Consider the following 16956-nt stretch of genomic DNA (forward strand, 5'->3'; position numbering starts at 1 on the left):
AACTTTCTTGTGCTTTTATTTTGCCTACAAAAGGTGCACTGCTGTGTAAAATGACCACTGTTATTGTTCAATGTAGCTGGCAGCCTAAAGATGTTCTAATAGTTTTATCGTATATATCATTATTATCACCATATGTCACCATTTTTAAATGATTAATTTTACCTCTAATTGGTTTGTCATGATCTGCGTGGACTCTATTTCCTGTTCTTATTTTGAAATGAGTTTCCTTGTATATCTGTAGTGTTGTTTCCTTCCCCTACAGTGTTTTCTGTCCTACAGTGTTTCCTTCCTCGGAGATTAATGAGTTTGTCAACCTTTGTGTTCACCTTTACTCCTTGACATTTTTTCAGGTGCTTTGCCTCCTCCTGTTTTTGCTCCCAGTTCAGGACTTATTTTTGTTTTAGTTTTCACATGTTTAGAGTTGCTGTATTTTCCCGTGTTGGTAACCTGCTCTCCAGTTTTCATTGGATCCCTGCCTCTTTTTGGACTCAGCTTCTGGCTTCCTGTGATTTTTGGACATAATTAATAAAGTAAAACTTCACACTCCTCTCCCGCTGCCATCGCTCAACTACCACACACACACACACACACACACACACACACACACACACACACACACACAAAGCTAACTTTATAAAATATCCCGCAGGAGTATTACTCACATTCCCATAGGACAAATCTCAAATCTCTGTAAACATGAGCAGGAAGGGTGTAAGATAAGTGACTGGAACAGTATTGCCTGTGATAAGTCAAATTCCACCCACAGGAAACACAGAATTCTGCAGCACTCATTGTCCTACATCCAGTGATACATCTGGCAGTCTGACAGAGAGACACGGACATGGACACACTAACAAGGTAAAGTTTCTCTATAAAGTAAGAAACTTTGAATTTCCATACAACAGATGAGTATTTTTTTCTAAGCAATTGTGAAAGTGATTTTAGAGAATTTCTGTATTTGTTATTTGAGTTTTTAGAATAATGAGATAAATAAGTAGACATACAAAGTTCATCTCTACTTAACAGTTTGGAGTTAAGATTATATATTCTATACATTTATTATTTTAGCCTGTAACCAAGCCCAGACAGCCAACTCTGGCAGTTCAGCTTGAGAAGAGGTTGAAGGATTTTAGAAACAACTGAACTATTTTCCCATTTCTACTCATTTGTAATACAAGTTTTTCTTCCTTTTTATGACAAACATTGGCCCCGATGGAATGGAACTATAAATACTGGACTGACTTATACAATCATAAAAAAGTAAAACTAAGAAGACGACGGCAGGAATCAAAATCATGGCAAGAAAACCGACGGGACAGTGAGATCATAAAATGACTAAAAAGAAGATGAAAGATGATCATCATCTAGTGAAGACCACCTCAGCACGAGACCGTTTAAATGACAAAATAATATCATTTGTCATCTATAGATGAAACAATGACACCCATCAGCCCAGCCCAACACATCAAAGAGATGAAAGACCGTGGGCTTCCTCCTCAGTTTTGCATCTTATTTTAATGTAACGATGTGTCACCAATAGGAAACTTGGGACTCTTTTTAGTGTCTCTGGACTAAGAAAAAAACATCAGCAATACATGGAGTATAACACATCCTTTTTTATAGAAGAAAAAAAAAAGTTTCTTATCACTTGGAAACAGGAAAACAGGAAGTTATTCATGAAGTGATTCAGCTCTACATCCCAGGTAAGCTGAGATTCAAATTCTTCTTCTGAGGTTTCATGTTATACTTCAGTCAGAAACACTTGACACTGAGGAATTGATGGAAGTGTCTTGACTTTAGTGTCTTTTGCTGTTTGAGGAACTAATCCCATTAACATGTAATGGTAGAGAACCAGAGATAGCCGTAAACATGCACGAACATTAGAGCTGAGTGAGACTGAAATACCAAAACTTAATCACATAAGGAGGAGCGTAGGAAGGAGGAAGGAGTTGGCATTTGAAATCAACAAAGAGAGAACCAGCAGCTCATATATTAAATAGTGATTCTAAATGAGTTTCACTGCCCTCTCTGAACTAATGAAAAGCTTAATTTATTTAGTGCAAATCCAATCTTCCAATTTAGATTCAGGGTAAATGGTTAAAAAATTGCGCAAAATAGATGTCGTTGCCCAGATATTTCAAAATATGAACCCATATATGATGAAATCTGGACTGGATGTGCTCCAATCACGGATGACGTAAGATGACATATCAATAAAAAATCTCCAGATATGATCCAGATTCTTACAAAAACCTAAAAAGGAAATCTCTGGATTCTTGGGGTTTTTGTGCAGAGCAAAACTAATGATTCTGTCTGGTGATGTAACGCAAGATCACAAGATGGTGTCCGTCTCACATGTATCGCGAGAATTAAAGATGATCGTCACTTCCTGTAAACGTTTACTGTGCGCGTGTGCAGTGAAGTTAGCATCACAGCTAAATTAAAGCTAGTCTAACCGACAATTTTCAAAGTTGTGGTCACAACACAGCTAAAATGTGCTGGAAAATCTGCGCTAAAATGGTAAGTTAATGCAGTTATCTAAGTGTTTAAAATGCCGGTGTCTGCCTATGCTGACACATGCGGGCAGTTCAACATGCTTTCGTTTATTTAACAAATAGACATGCATACGTGTTTACACGATAAGATAATGATACAGTATCTCTTCCTATGATTAAAGAAACTGGTTTTTCTTGTGGGGCTGTAGTTAACCAGCGCAGTGTTTTTATTCTTCTTCTGAGGTTTCATGTTATACTTCAGTCAGAAACACTTGACACTGAGGAATTGATGGAAGTGTCTTGACTTTAGTGTCTTTTGCTGTTTGAGGAACTAATCCCATTAACATGTAATGGTAGAGAACCAGAGATAGCCGTTTTTATTTTACATGGCAAATTGTTTAGAGTTCGTCCGTACAGCAGTTCTCATGCCGCGTCGAACGATATGAAATGAAACACTTCTTGACCCGTCGTTTAGGCAGTCAGCATTGAAGAGTGCGGTTTGTGCTATTGTGCAGTAACATCTTAAACTCTTGGTGTTCTAATTATGTATGTATGACATATCTATTATCTACTAAACTCCCGTCAGTTCCCATCAATGAGTATGGCAGAGTTTAAGAGATTGAATGTTGACAAACAACAAACGACACTAATTCTAAAATAACATATGGTCCTTCTGTTTTCTTGCTCAGGTATTTTGCAATGAGGAAGAGGAGTTGACCTTTCCGGTGAGTTTAATTATATCCCACTTTTGGGATTTGGGAAGACTATGTTGTTCAGTCACACTGCATTTTTTCAGTTTCAAACACAGACACACACACACACACACACACACACACACACACACTTCTAAACATCTTTGGCATATTGGCTCTTTAAATAAAACACGTTTACTCCTGTTCTCTGGTTATGATCCATCGCTTTACAGGTTCAGTGTGAGGCCGATCCTCATGGTTTGGAGTCTGGTGTGTTGTATGGTGATCAGTATTATCCCATACGTTCTGTAAGTATATCCTCATCAACATTTTGACCCATATAAACAAAAAATTAGAAAATTTGAGACAGAGATAAGAGGAAGAAAAAGATTAGAGTAATGTTTTTTTCTGCTTACCTAAACTGTTAATGAACCTGTGACCCACTCATCTTATCTTGCTGCCCCCCTGTGGTGCTCCTGTCCCCAAGGTTGGGAACCACCAGCCAAGAGATCGGGCTGTCGACAACTCGACTGGTATGGGTGGAGGATTGGGACGCACAGGGTGAGAATCATCTAAACAATCTCTTCTTCATCTGAATTTAATTAACTGAAGTCAGTATTCAGCTACTCTCATGAGATATGATAAATCACAACAAGGCAAAATCTAATGTTCAGCCCCCGGGACAGGACGTGTGGTGGGAGCTGTAACATGTTAATTGCAGTATTAAAGTCTGTGTCGATATTGATCCCCACACTACTACTCCACACAGATCCTACTGCATCAATAGTATCACACTTTGGGCCTTTATACCAATCAATCATGGTCTGGATGTCACAGTCTACCTGAGTATCATTGCTTCATGGCCCCAGTTTACCATCTTCCAATGCCTACTTCCTGCAGGATCACGCTCCACGTTACAAAACTTAAGTCATCTCAAACTAGTTTTGTACGAACATGTTTATCAGTGACTTCCCCGGTCTTCAGATCTGAATCTGGTAGAACACCTTTGGGATGTGGTAGAACAGGAGATTGGCAGCATGAATGTGCAGCTGACAGATCTTATTAGTACTAGTATGGTGTTTCTTATAAAGTGCTAAGTAAGTGTAAAACAGTTTAACAGATCCAACAGACAGAGGAAACATTAGTGTTCTTTTACCATCGAGTTTTCTGGACACCAAATGCATCTAATAGCCCCTTTTTTCCACTGACGAAAAAAGAAAACCACTCACACAACCCAATGACTGTAAACACACCTGTCAACTGTTCAGCGCGGTGCTGTTACACCAAAGACACAGCAAACTGCACTGTGCTTGGGGATGAAAGAGTGAGCTGCAGCCCCGAAATAAGTTTTAAAAACACACAATAACCAATTGAAGCTTCTCACACAAAGGCTCCAACACTTTCTATCCCAAATTTTGTGGGTATTAAAAAAGGTAATTGACTCCTTTTACACTGCCAGTCGAGTTTCCTGGAGAGAACACACAAGGGTGGTTAATAAATCTGCTTAAACCTGCTAAAAAATGTCTGCCACTTAAGCTTTTAAATGTTCCAGTATGTTCGAGGTTGATGAGAGGGAACCAAAACATTAAAGTTGTAGGCCATAAAAACCAAAACAATGAGCTGAAAGATGCTAAAATATTCTGCAGAGCTGAGGGCAGCTGCTGAGTTGGGTGATGATATTTCTGTATGGGTATGTTATGTGTTTTAGTTGATGGGACTGTTTCAGACTATATCCCTGATAAACGGACTCGTTTTAAGTTGTTTTTGAGTTCGGGATTTGTTTTTATTCTGAATCTGCTACTTTACACATGTGGTCTTGAAGTAGTTTGGAGACTTTGATCATATTAAGTGATTGACACTTATCCACAATCCTTATCACTGTGGTTTAAGTGAGAGCTTGGCTCAAGGATGATGAACTTTAGTTCCACTCATAAATATATCCTGTGATAGTCTCTGCTGTGCTCTTCCACTTCTCCACCCAAAATCTTAATAATAAAAGTCAGATAGAAATATTATCAGATTGTAGATGATGAAAACTGAGTTATCAGCCAGTAATACGTTTTCCTTATCCACCATCTTCTATCCTCTGGTGTCTTCCAGTGTAACAACCCGAACAGATTGACATTCTATGAATATTAATGAACGCAAATGAAGTGCAACAAAGACCATCACCTAAATGGATAGCCAAATGTATTCAGGCTGTAAATTGTTAAATGCATTTAGCAGCAGGTGAGCGTTTGGCAGTTTAATCTTTAGTTGGGGGAGTGGGGGGGGGATTGGATGGAGATTGTGAATTAATGTGCAATATGCTTATATGAGGTGTTTATACTAGTTTTGTTTGGTCTCAATTTAATGCCTCTTATATTCAAAGTGGAAGGTCTGCAATTGTTTTTAAAAACACAACTCCTGTAAATGTTGGAGCACCAAGATGCATCATGAAATTGCAGGATATGTTCTGCGATAGACAATAATGGTAATTCAAAAACTCTCTTTTTGAGGATAAGAAATTTATTTTGAATAACGTGAATAAAAGTTGGACAAAATGTTTCTCCAAACTGTCAGGACAAGTGACCATGGAGAGAGGCAGGAAGGATCTTTCTCTTGCATTGTTTTCTACAGTCATTTATACCTTGTTAGAGACAAGTCATCTCAGCAGGTCGTCAGCTCTGTGTCTCGGGTGCAGGGACACAGAGGTGTTGAAATGTGAACGAATTTAAGTCTCTGAGTCATAACTCTATCAAGTTTAACAAAGACATGAAGCATAGAGTGATATCATTCAGAGTATCATTATTATAATACACGTACATAAATCAACTTAGAAATAAGAGCTGCTTCAGGAACTGCAAAACAGCTAATTCAGCCTTCTTTTAATAACACCAATCCAAAATGTAAGCTAATGCATTTTCAAACAAAAGTAAAATTTCACGTCGATTAAAAAACAACAACAGAAGAAAAAAGATGATGAAGGTCACGGTGACCTCACAAAACACCCATTTTAGCCTCTTGAATGTGATATCTCAAGACCGCCTGGAGGAAATTTGTTTAGATTTGGCACAAACACTCACTTTGAACTGATTACATTTTAGTGGACAAAGGTCAAAGGTCAAGCTTACTGTGACCTCAAAAAACATATGTTTTTGGCCATAACTCTCAAAATTCATCCACTAATTACAGTATGACACAGTTTAACTCACATGTCTGTAAGCATAAAATGAATTGAATGACATTTCATATCCAAATGGTCAAAGGTCAACTTCACTGTGACATCATAATGTTCTGCAAAAGCACCTCTGGTCATTATTCAGCGCTGTAACTCAGGAAGAGGAGATTGTGAACGCATTTTCTTCGTCTTGGCTGCTTGGTGGAGAAAACAGCCGTGAGGCGGTGATTCTAGTTTAATGTCAAATTTCCTGTTTGTCCAATAGCATGTTTGCTGGGCCAAAACGTTATACAACAGTGTTGTCTACTAAAATACTCATTCTTTTAAACAGGATGCAGCAATACTTCTCTAGTGGCTGGAGGAATACCTGGACTTTCTCAACATGGAACAAGATACTGTTAAATGATTTTGTTTCGTTTATTGAGGGGACACTGTGACACACAAAGTCTTTATGTGCTCCAGACAAGATTAAAAATCACTGACCAGTGCATGTAATGTTAATATCACCCCACCCCTTTTCAAAAGGGTTCAGACCTGGTAACTCTGCAGACGATGTCACATGTTGAGACTTCAGGCCATGCATAAACATTCATATTTCTTTTCAATCTTTCACCCTGTCTGTATATTACACCGTAACTGCTGGTTTTGGAATTCATGAACTGTCTCTGTTCTTGTACACAGGTGGAGCCTGACTGGAGCAAGCAGGGAGATTGTACTCATCTTGGTTCTGCTGCTGATTCTACTCATTATCATATTCTGTATTTAAATTAAAAATGACTGACCAAACACGTATTATTCGCCTGTGTTTTTCCATCTTGAACCACGATCAAATGTAAGGCTGAATATTTTTGAATGTTCATAATAAAACTTTCAGCAGAATAAAAAGATGGTTTCTAATCTAAGACTGAGTTGTTCCAGCTGGAGTGAGGTTACCCTCAGATGTCAGAGCTAACTCTAAAGACGGCAGCTACCAGCTTAATCTGTGGTGGCTCTTTGGTCTGGACAACATATCATTTATGGAGTCCTGAGGTAATAATTACAAATCATTACAGCTCCCCGATGATACTGTGTCATCATTAGGAGAGTGGGTGCTGGCAGGTGAGTCCCTGGACTGAAGCACAGAGCACTGAAAACAGTTGAAAGCAGCATGAAAAAGACTGTAAATAGACTATTGGACTGTCCTCTGACGTTGAACCGTCAGTGGTGTATTCTTGACTTTTTGAAAAAGAAGTGAATTTACGTTTGAACTGCGAGAATGAAGTGATGGTAAAACGTTACAGCCCTTTACAGAAGAGAGGAGGCTCTGAGCCTCTCTTCTGATTGGCTGACTGTTTTCTGAGTGATCTAATAAAAATATAGCAGATTTCAGGTAAAAAAAAAACACAGAGAAACAAAATCCCGCAAGGTTTGGATGGTGGGTCCAGGTGGGCGGGGCTTGGGGCGCGGCCAAGAGCAGTGACTGGTTTGTTGTGACATCACAAAGTTACAGAAGTCCTGATGGCTGGTTTTGAGGCTCAGTCTCTGAATACAGGCTGTGTGCATTTCTCTGTGGACTGAGGCTTTGATACTTTCACAGTATTAATATGGAACCTAGACCTGATCTATAGTCAAACAACACATGGACATCTTTACCTTTGGTCCTTTTTGGTCCATCTTTACCATGGACCTTTATACTATATGGACCTTTAATATGGTTTGGTTATCGCCGTGTGTGGCAATAATAGATCCTCATACTCCACAATTTGTTTTATCTAACTCCCGTCTCATTTTAGTTTATAACAGCATTTTGTTCTGTTCACCTACGTGTGTACTTTAATAACCTGAGCTTGATTCCATAAATTCCTCCAACGCTCTCTTGGCTGTGTAGCAGAACATTTTCTTCTTATTGTGGGTGGTGAAAATAAAGCTGAGAAAGATCATCCTTTATCCTTCACACAATGTTCGAGCGCTTCACTTCTCTGAGGTGATTTTTGTTTTTCTTTGTGGGTGAGATGTCTGGCAAGTTGACGACAGCCGACGACCTGACCCAAACTTTGACTTGGACCTGTTGTTGCGCGCTCTTTGAACTCGTGATCTGTTAACAGATATTTTCTTAATAATATTTTATAAAATACTGGCATTGAAAACAGGAAGTGTGTTGTTGCAGACTAACCTCCTTTCTGCTCCGAGGTCATATTTGTCATTGATGTAGTGTGGGTGCACGATGAATATCATTTACTACGAGCGCCATGACATTACTGCTGCTTTCAATTAGGCCTATGATTTCAGAGAGAGCCTACACTTGATCAGCGGCCATTAGGCAGTCGATACACTAATGCGATTCAATTATTCATCAAAAGACCTTCAGGTGCAGAAGTGTGGAGCTGGAGAAGGCAGGAACAGATGTTGGATCCGTGTACGATGGATGCAAGGTCAGCAGGTAGTGCAAGGTCTGACAGGATTAGTTTTTCCTGCAAACTAAAGGCAAAATGAGTATTAGATTACCTTCAGGGCGTTATACATTTTCCCTTTTTCTTTTAAACGTACACTTCTGTTGCCTATATGCTTGCATTCATTATTTCATGTGTATAATGAAAGTGAAGGCCATGACTATTTGGACCACAGAAAACCACAGTGAACAAGGATGTTAAATGCAGCTTAAGTAGGGTAAATTATACAGTGTATACATAATGACAGAGCAATACTTACTGGTATGGAATAAGGCCTGGTACCCGTTTCTTAATGCTTACTACACATTTAACAATGGAAGTATCATTTGTTTTTTATGATAATTAGAATTTAGTGGGAAAAAATCCACTAGGATAAAGACTTGGATGGCATAAATCATGCTTACCTAAGAAAAATTGAAACAAAACAATGTTTTCATTAATATTTATCATTCTGACCTGATATTTTTTAATTGATTTTCACCTTTATCTTATTATAATCAAAGCTGTGAAGCAAACACAGGTGACAGACAACAATAGAACTTATTGTTTTAGTCACTGTTGATGAAATATAGCACGTCTGGAAAATCTTTAACTCTTAACCATCTATGCGTCTCACTCTCTTCCAGTATTAGCTGGAAGAGAGTGAGGCCTCTTTGCTAATATTGCAGGTGGAGGATTGTAGCTGAAATGACCTTAACACTGGTGTGAAGTTGAAAAAGAAAAAAATCTCTTTTAGTGACAATTTGAAACGGTTCAATTTGACCTGAACACGACATAAAGCTTAAACCTACAGAGTCAAACAAACACCTGAACACAGCTTTATATATTTTTTAGCTCATTCTTTCAGTCAATATCCAGTATTATCCATCATATGATTTAGGGGAACTTGCCCTTTCTCTCTGGTGCAGTTAAAGGTCACCATCATGCATTACCTTGTGTGTGAGAATACCATATTTGACATTTAAAAAGGAAATTAAAAAAAATCCAGTGAAAAGGAAACTTGTCATTCAAGTTGCCACGAAAAGCTGAGACTCTCACAGTTCAGATACGAACTAGTGTCTGTCGCTAATTGGTCCAAAAGTTATACAGTGTTTGGAACAACGTGCATGTGTAGCAGCGTTACGTCTTAAGGAAAGATTAGCAGTCGCCCCAACAGTGGCTGAGAGAAAACAGTAGGGTTTGATTGTTTTTATTGTAAGAATAATCTGATTTGCAGGAAGTTTGTATATTAGAGCTGTAATCCAAAAAAAAACAATGTTCAAACAGGGTTATTCAAGAGAAAGAGCACGCAGAGCAGAACAAAAAAAGCCAGGAGGAGAGAGAAGCCACAGTCAGACACAAACAGACTTAACTGATTAATTCTTTTCAGAAAAACAGAGAAATGCTGCATAATGATACCGCTAAGCTGCTTTTGTTACAGGCTGCACAACTGATTTTACAGATAAAATGTTGCATTACAATGGAGAGTAAGGAGGATACTTACTAAACTTACCACAAAGTACCATCAGGGCAAAAGTTTTTTATTGCTGCAATGTTTTTTTTTTTTTTGGCTGGTGGGTATTTACAGCAAACATGTAAAAGAGTAAAAGAGGACTGAAGCTGAACTGATTCCAATGAACTGCCAGAATATAAGGCCTATGAAAGGCTCTTTGAAGGAGTAGTTCAACATTTCTTATCTACATCTTTTAAAGGAGCTGTTTGTAAGTTTTGCTATTTCTACATAGCTAATGTTAGCATTAACAGCCGTTTAGAAGAAATGTAAGTTCAGCATCAAACCTCATTCATTTACTCACCAACAGCTGTCTCCAGATTTGGAAACTTCCCGATAGCGACTCACTGTAGCCTCCAATCTCCCCTGAAAACGTAGCGCAACAATCACCGCCACCGGCTCCCGGCAAGAAACCACGTTCAGCTGCAGGGAAAACATACAAATAGCCCGTTTAAGCTCACTTATGCGCTCGTTGTTTTTGCTCTCGCTACATACTGTATCTGCTTAAGACTTGCAGCAGGAAAACGAAAAAAGGAACATAAATAATAATAATAATAATTTTACAATTACAACTTTTCTTGCAACTTGCATTACCTTTGCGGTCCACCACCAGTGGGCCCCCAGTTTGGGAACCAGTGATCTAGAGGAGCTGAAAACAGGTGTTTTCATTGATGTGACCTGTTTTCCAATAAAAATTTCCAGAAATGGCAGAAAAAGCTGAACATTTACATTGTGAACACAAAATGCCAGAGACAGTAAAGCACCTTGGTTTTAATTGGGGAGCCTCCATCTGTCTGTCTACAGCGGCATCATAAGTGGATGAATCATCACACTTCACGCCTTGTGTGCCTCAGTGGTTATTTCATCAAACCATGTTCTCTTCTCGCTCCCTCAGTACACATTTATTGTGAGGAAAATGCCCATCATGACACTCCACACTTGCTGTAATTGGTTCTTGAACCGGCTCCTTTCTGTGCTCAAGGAGACAAAATAGTCTAATGAGGTGCAGTAAGTATCACTGATGAGATCACCCTGGAAGGAAGCAGACACACTCAGTGGTCGCTCTCCCTCAGCAGGGACAAGTGGAGGTTGTGAAGGCCTCATCATAACCAGACGCTGCATCAGGCCGCTGGGTTAATAAAGGTGAAGAGTTGCTGACAGAGGTGTCGCAGTTACTGCAATTAGAATAAACGATGCCTTCACAAAAGCGTGACAGTCGTGTCATGCGTTTTTTTAACCTGACATCAATAAAACACACAGCAGGTGTCAGGAGAACTCATCAAACACAAAAGAAACTCTGAGCATGTTCATATAAAGAAATCATTATCACATTCATTTTTAGACTGACAGCGCCAGAAGTTCATGTATTATATGTGCGGTTCTATGTGATGCAGGGAATTTATACAAGTTTCTTGATTAAAGCACGAGGATCATTTTCAATGTTTCATCAATTATCACCACGTATTGTGACAGGAAGCAGTTTTGACATGCATCGCTCATCACGCAGTAATCATAAGAGGATATCACTATTATTTTAACTCACTAACATATTGTTACATGTTGCACCTTTAAAGAGAAACTTAACACCCTGTTTGTGCTTGAACACATGAGATGCTTTTAAACACAGATGTTACCCTCCAAACAGCTGGATGATTGCTCCAATCTCCCTTTTACCGTCCTTTACGGTACCGTACAGACTGTTCATGACAGGAATGTGGCATGGCGAGAGCCGGCATGGCGGGGAAAAAATGCAGATGCTGTTGTGTTACACGTCAAGCCTCTGATTTGGAACGCTGGCATGCAATCTAAGAATCGCACACAGGGGTGGCTTTGTGCCAGCTTTCTTTGGTTCAGTGTAAACAAGCAAAGGTGGCATAAGGACCTGTGCACCCATGCTTTCAAAATAAGGTCAGGAGGAAGGAAAAAAATCTGTAACACTTGGAAAAAAACAGTTCATTGGCTTCTCTGCACTGGCTCCCTATAAAATCCAGAACAGAATTTCAGCCTCCGTCTCGTCTCCTCCTCCTCCTCCTCCTCCTTCTCTCTCCTCCTCCTCCGTCTTTCCAGCTGCACACATTCATATCCCATTACTGCATGTTACTAACTCACCATCCTCTCTCTCTCTCTCTCTCTCTCTCTCTCTCTTTCGTGCTCTCTCCTCCTCTCTTTCTTTCTGCAGGTATTTCTGCCTCCGGAGCTGTAGAGTCTGAATCAAGCCACCTACTGCCCCCCCCACGACCCTGCTCAACACCCACTGCAACCTCGCCATGCGCTTCACGGAGGAATCTTGGGTCTCTGTAAGTAATATTCTGAAGAGTACGGTGTAGACCTGCTCTACATGAAAAGCGACTTTAACTTCTGGTATGATTTTGTGCTTTATAAATAAAATGAATCCGACTTGACAACAAACAACCGTTATAACCTCTTAGAAGTGCACGGAGAGGGAGGGTCGGGGAGACACAGAGAGGTAAAGAAACAGACGAGCACTGCAGAGAAATAGACATTAATTTAATTCAGCATAAATGATGTTAGTGAATAACTAATAATTGATTTACTGTACTCTAAATGCTCTGCAAGCACGGAAACAATAGCGTGAATGCAGGAACATAAAGTGCAACAGCCTCGCAGAGGTAAAACATTTCTGTATCTGCCAAAGGCAAAGTAAGAACTCTTCTAGCCAACCACTTTGTTTTTTTGTATTTTTTCTTTTTAAAGGAACACAACTTTCAAAACAGTACGAGTCTAAAGTGCTCCCCGTCTGTCTAAATGTATTAAGTAGCGGAACGGCATTTACCGGCTGGAGGCACTCAACCCAATAATCAAAGAAACGCAGAGTAAGAAAATGTCCAAAAAAAAAACCAAGCGAAAACACGAGGAGAGGCAGCACAATGTACAAGTGACTGTTGCACCGCCGTCAGGGGATAAACATTTATTTGAAGTATTTTGGGAGGGAGGTTATTCTGCCAGTCAAAATAACTGAGATACATACTTGTACTTACACTGATTAAGGACTCGGGTCATGTCCAGTCAACTGTCTGAAATCATATGAAAGCAACATGGTGAGATATAGAACAATAAAAGCTTTGAATGAGCTAGACTTTACGGTGTGCCATCAACTCACAGAAATGTTCTCATCTATTAAAATCAATCAATCAATATGTCATTCAAATATTCAAAGTTTTTATCTATTGAATAAAAAAAAGGGGGCACAGTTCTGGTTTCATGTGTCTCGACCTTGTGCTGTAATAAACTGCTGAAAGCCGACTGATACAATTCGTTAAAGATTGACTCTTTCTACTCCCTTAATACCTTCTCATTATCTCCTCCTTCCTGTCCAGTGTTTATTAATAAATAGTGCACTATTAGATAAAATGTTTTGTTTAAAAGATTCCCATTGCTTGCCTCATTTGTGTATTTTACTGTTTTACTCTAATCATTTCTTTTCCGTTCCTCCTCCATCTCATCTTCCTCTGCACTCTCCCCCCAGAGGATAATATAAAATAAAAACTCTTATGACTGAACTTTCTTCTGAGGTTGAGTCATAATCTCCATCTACAATTTCAAAAAGAACAAGTTACAGAGGCAGCTCTCATTAACCCACACACCTGCTAAACAAATAGCATGCTAAATATGTTAAATTAAAAATGATGCACTATATTTGCACGTCGCATCGTAGCCTCAATCCAAGTAGATTGTATGTCTGTAAATCAGCTACCTTACACCTGGTAGTACGATTCCTGTAACCAACCCCCCTTCTTCTACCCCTGGGTTACCTCCTGACTAGTTTCCTTTCAAGTTTTACACAGCAGTTTTCTCAAAAACTAGGTGAGTAAGTGGTTAGTAGAGGAAGATTGATATGAAGATGCTATAGCAAGAAGCTAGCCTCCTCTGCTGGCCAAAACAAACACAACGCAAGACGTCTCCTCTCCGCTTGGTCGTACTTTTCCTTCCTCTACCTTGTGCATATGCAAGTTGTTTACGTTGTAACGTAATAGTGTTCACTCGTAAGCCAAAAACTGAGCGGTGTTTGTGCATCTTTTCTATGTTGCACTGAGGTGAATGAGGAACAACAATCCATTTCCTGTCCAGCTTGTTTCTGGCAGTGACTGCGAGCTGCAGATTCAGGTGATCATTTTCTGTCGGTTCTTCACTGTGAAGGAACTTTCTTACTTTGAATCTACTTTTCTTATTATGTAAGCCCACACTAACACTCCAAGAAGTACAGGTCATACAGACCTCATACTGTTAGACAATGGTTCACTATTTTGACTGATAGTGTCCAGAGGGTGCCACTTCTATCCTCCGTTGCTATGGTAACCAAGGTCTCACGGATAGGGATGCAGGGAAAAGCATAACTTAGAGAGAACTGCCCCAATCCAATTGCAGGCAATGATAAGTGAAGTCCTGCAAAGGGCATGACACACATGTAGCAGTAGGGAAGATGTGACTATGTTCAGGTTTAGGTGATCAACAGTGTTCACACACACAGTTAGTATAACCATAACAATAATAACTGCGATTTTGTGGCCTTTGGTCATTGTGTTACAATTTCCTATCCACCTCAGTGAGATCAGACCTCGCTGAACCCGACTGTACTGCCAAATGTGAAACCGACCCGATGCTGTATTTTTGCTTTATTTCAACCACTAATGGCCATTAGCTCACTGTAGTTAATGCAGTACACTGGTGACACCCTGTCTCGCTTCCCTCTGGGTACTACATGCATCCATGACTCGGCACAGAGAAGGACAGAAACTTCTTAGTAAATGAAATTTAAGTATAATTGACCTGAACAAGATGTAGGTTATCAATAAGAAAGGCCTGAACCAACCGACCTGCCCCAAGCCCCGCCCACCTGGACCCACCATCCCACCTTGCAGGATTTGGTTTCTCTGAATGTTTTACATGAAATCTGCTATATTGTTATTGGATCACTCAGAAACACAGTCAGCCAATCGGAAGAGAGGCTCCTCCCTTCCAATTGGCTCACCGATCTTTTGTCATTAGAGCTCCAGAGAGAAGCCTGAGAGAGGAGATGTAAAACTACATTGAAATGGTTTTTGGTTCTTAAAACCACAAATACATTTTCTAAAGGATCAACACCTCAAATAAAAACACAATAAAACAGTAAAAGTGGACATGCACTGTCGTCTAGGTAATCTCCTGATCAGCTCATGATCAGAATGGGAAAATTTTCTTTGCAGATGTTTTTGTGGGTGCAGAACAGTGAAGGTGCTACAGCACAACCATAGCTTCTTACCCTGCTGCCAATGGCTAGGACAGATACAGAACACAGTCTGACTCTCAATATGGTTCAGCTTTGTTGAGGCAAAGTGCACTGCCGTCTTCTGTAAAATTAATGGGCCATGAAACATTAAGTACATTCAGAATTCATTCAACATTAATTCAGCATTCCTGACTGTTTTTGTTTTTCAGCAGACTTTTTTTCACTCTTTATCAACTTCAACTCGCTCTATTACTTTATAAACTTTAGTGGGTCACACTTTCCCGCAGCTGTTTTCTGAATTTGTTTGTGTTTTGTCTATTTACATGTGTTTTCTCAAGTTGCAGTGCATTGAGCTCTCAGGGCCACCGTAGGTTCAGGATTATAAAAGACCAATGAAAATGTTAAAAGCTGCTTCCTTTGTGGTTTTTCACATTTTAACTTACTGCTCTGCAATAAAAGAAAATCTAATATCCAGTATAAAAGTAAAGGTACTGAATCCAGCTGACTGTGTGATAGATGGTAGCTGTAAATGTACAACTACTGTGTATTAAAATGTCTTCAACAGAGCTACTTTGACATCCAGGATCACACTCTGCTGAGGAAGTTAGAACAGAGGAACCAGCCTGACATGATATTATAGCCGAAGGGGACATTAATAATTCTGTGTTCACAAAAACTTAGGTAAAACAGGCAACTTCATTCAAGCAGTGACATTAAGAATCCAGTCTATGAAAGTGAGTCAGTATGTGGTGATACAACTCTTTTTGATTATTCATGCCTGAGGTCCTTTGTAAGACAATGTAAAAAACTTTTTTAAATAGTAATGCAGGGTATGGTAACTCCACGCATATTTGCTTCAAATAACAGCAGGAGGTAAATGATTTAAAGATGTGAATGGAAGTGAGCAGCAATTACATGATGTCCCAGTATTTTTTTTATCATTATCATTTCATTGTAATGACATCACATTCATAGGGAGGCAAAATCGACTATATAGAGAATAAATCAGCAGTATGGAGAATCAGCTCCTGTCCAAACACAATCACTAACCTCCACAACAATCAACCTCAGAAAACAAATACAGAATTACTGTAATTACAACACAGGAGACAGACATTCAGTCCAGACATTAGTTGCATTACACAAAGACACTAGCAACAACATGAAGGAAGCAAGTGTTTGTTGTCAGTTTGTTGCCGTGTTTTAAATACGCTGACAGGAGCAGGGTTTTGTGCTCACATCATTCAAAAATAGCATGAGCAATCAGCGCACACAACACACACACTCACACACACACACACACACACACACACACACACACACACACACATAGATTGATGGGCAAATATGGCTGTTTTATCCACTGACAATTCAATCTACAACACAATAAAACAACAATAAAACAAACAAACAAACAAAAAAATGCTTTTGTCAGTTCCCCCTCAGTTTGGCACAAGCCTGTTA

General features: G+C 39.4%; 1 long non-coding RNA gene across 1 annotated transcript; it reads left to right on the forward strand.

Moving 5' to 3' along the window:
* The first annotated feature begins 482 nt into the window (after window positions 1–482).
* LOC130178292 (uncharacterized) lies at window positions 483–7232 on the forward strand. The gene is made up of 7 exons (XR_008829140.1): window positions 483–530; window positions 767–858; window positions 1262–1703; window positions 3185–3220; window positions 3421–3495; window positions 3675–3748; window positions 7029–7232. It is a non-coding gene; the product is annotated as an uncharacterized LOC130178292 (long non-coding RNA).
* The last annotated feature ends 9724 nt before the right edge of the window (window positions 7233–16956 follow it).

This window comes from Seriola aureovittata, chromosome 12, assembly GCF_021018895.1.
Source record: "Seriola aureovittata isolate HTS-2021-v1 ecotype China chromosome 12, ASM2101889v1, whole genome shotgun sequence".
In the NCBI taxonomy this organism is placed as follows: domain Eukaryota; kingdom Metazoa; phylum Chordata; class Actinopteri; order Carangiformes; family Carangidae; genus Seriola; species Seriola aureovittata.